This window comes from Meleagris gallopavo, chromosome 21, assembly GCF_000146605.3.
Source record: "Meleagris gallopavo isolate NT-WF06-2002-E0010 breed Aviagen turkey brand Nicholas breeding stock chromosome 21, Turkey_5.1, whole genome shotgun sequence".
NCBI classification, from domain to species: domain Eukaryota; kingdom Metazoa; phylum Chordata; class Aves; order Galliformes; family Phasianidae; genus Meleagris; species Meleagris gallopavo.
The window spans coordinates 5,994,183-5,996,728 of record NC_015031.2 but is presented as its reverse complement, the minus strand read 5'-3'; the positions used below and the strand labels follow the sequence as shown (position 1 = coordinate 5,996,728).

Sequence of the window (2,546 nt, the reverse complement as noted above, 5' to 3'; positions counted from 1 at the left end):
CCCATCAATGGGGCGATTTCAAAATCAGCTGTTAACATTTTAAACGTAGCTTGAGTGTGCACGATCTCTGTTTTTCAGTAATCACAAGGACCCCAAACAGCATTGCTTCTGCAGAGCCAGGGCTCAGGAGGAGCCTGCAACTTCCCTGCGTATTTGAAATGAGAAAAACCATTCCCCTGTCCAACGAGACAGAGACTGTGCTGCTGAACGTCAGGCTCCTGCTGCCTGTGGCTGGAGCAGAAGGTGCTCAAAGGCCTCAGACAGAAAGCCTTCCTGCAGACAGCCTGCCCTCGTTCATTGTACAAGGTGAGCTGTGGGCTCAGAGGACCAAGCCTGGCTCCCGGCAAGAAGTGAGCAGACAGGCAGCCCTGCTGTGCTTTAGCTGATGGGGATACAGAAAATTCAGCATTTCACAACTCAGCGCAGCAGCTTCACCTCCCGCTGAAGATCTGCATCCAATGAGACCACTGCCCTGTGAGAGCCCAACCCGGGGTGCTGGGAGAGCTGGTCCCCTCCCACATAACAAAGGCAGCTGTGCACCCCATCTCAGGACAAGATCCAGCAGTGCTGGGCAGGATGTCGTCCCAGCTAAGTGAGATCGGTCCTGCTGGAGTGCACCGGGGTGGGACAGAGCAGGGCAGGACCACGCTGAGAGCTGTGTGCAGACAGGAGGCTGCTTCTGCTGCCCTTAGGTGAGCCGGGATGATAACGGGTCCACGCATGTGTTCATACAGAGCCCTCGGTGAATATTCTGCAGCACACAGATGAGGATATCAACATGCTTGACTGCAGGATCAGCCCTTACTTTACAGCCAACACTCAGATCCTCTGGCCTGGGAGGGAGGTTCGAGCCCACGGCCTGGACACCTGGTTCACTTGCACCATAAAGCACACAGCTGGGAAATACACAGCTACAGCCTTCCTTGTGCAAGGCCATAAGGACAGAGAGCACCAAACTCCAGGACATCTTCATCAGGGCATCGCAGAGCAGACACGTGTGTCAGGTAATGCTCCTCTGGGGAACATCATACATTCATACCTTCTTAATGAAGCACAGGGAAGGAGGGGGAAGGGGAGGTTAGAGCACAACTGTCAGGCCTGCAGGCTATGAAAGTAATTAGCAAGCAGCTACCACTGAGCTGTTTCAGCTGTGTCCCAAACTGCACCCCAAGCTTCAAGCTGGAGTCGTTTTCACAGGGATTATGTAGAGGGAAACCACCTGTTCCTCTCCAGCAATGCTGGGGTGCTATGAACTCCCAGCCTGGCTTTCTGTGTCCCACCAGCTGTTGCTTAATGTCACCACCCAGATACTTCTCTTCTGAGCTTACAGACTTCAGACTATTTTTACCAGCCCCATTAGTTTACAGATAGCTCAAGATAACATTTTAGCAACTGTAATGCAAAATGCATTTACTGAAAAGCATATGCTTTCCCTTGTGCCGAGAGCTGTGCATACACTGCAGAAATGAATAACTTCAAAGCAGCTTCTCAAAAGCATAACTGTTTTCTGTTTATGTAGTTTATACCATCATCTCTAAGAGCCCTAACAGCAAATACAGAGGCCACCAAGGCTTTAACACAGACACACGTTAAGGCTGATCTGAGCTTTTCAGCAGGCAGAGCACTTCCACAGCGTTTGCACTGGAAGCACAACCCACAGCGGGAGCTGCTTGCTGAGTTGAGGGAGAAGGCTCCAGGGAAGGAACAGAAAGCAGTTGGTGTCTACCAGAGGGCTGCAGCCTCACCCGGACAAGAAATGGGGCTCCGGGTCCAGCCTGCACACTGTCGTTACTGAACCGCACCCTGCCGGGGCCCGCCCTTAGCTGAGCACAGATAAGCAGCTGTAGTGCTTAAAAATAGGGAGACCGGGGCTCCACGGTCCAACAGTGGGGACGCGTCACGAGGCACTGCAGCAGAGGGCAGCACAGCCTGCTGGAGGGAGCCAAAAACACAGCCTAAGCACTCACACCCCCCAGATACTCCCTTTACCCCACATCGCCCCTCCACCATAAGAAAAAACAAACTTTCATTTATTACTCACCCCATTACAGGGGCTTCTCTGAGACAGCTACATCCAAGCAAGCCACACCACCAAGTGAGGCGAATCCCTTCCCAGCTCTCTTTTTCATCCCCACCGTACTCCTCCCCCCCAGGCTAATTGGACTCAGCTGGGTCTGATTGCCACCTGGGGCTGCCCTCAGCCCCCTCGCTCCGGGACTGACCCCAGCCCGTGCTGAGGTCCCGCGGAGCGCTCCGCTCCCCCTGCAGCTCTGCAACGATTCCTAACGCGGCGTGGGGAGGTGTTGCTTCATCAAATCCAATGTTACGGCAGGAGTTGTGGGGGAATCACCACGTCTCCCTCTTTGTCGTATATAGCGAGGCACAAAGGAGGCTTAGCAACGGCTCAGGGAGGGCAATACGAGCAGTTACCGGAGGGGCTCGGGGCCGTGTCCCCCGGGCGCAGCGTAGCAGCTCGGCTCTGGGCTCGCACCGTGGCGGGTTGGGCTGAGCCGGGGCGTGCGGCGTGGCTGTCTGGGTGGCAGCCG

General features: G+C 54.8%; 1 protein-coding gene across 1 annotated transcript in view; it reads left to right on the top strand.

Moving 5' to 3' along the window:
* The first annotated feature begins 924 nt into the window (after positions 1–924).
* The window catches only part of LOC104913956 (tapasin-related protein-like), a 2,849-nt gene continuing 1,227 nt past the window's right edge, over positions 925–2,546 (top strand). The window contains exon 1 of the mRNA XM_031556491.1: positions 925–1,004. The gene's annotated coding sequence lies outside the window, so the exon portion shown is untranslated. The remainder of the gene's footprint in view (positions 1,005–2,546) is intronic.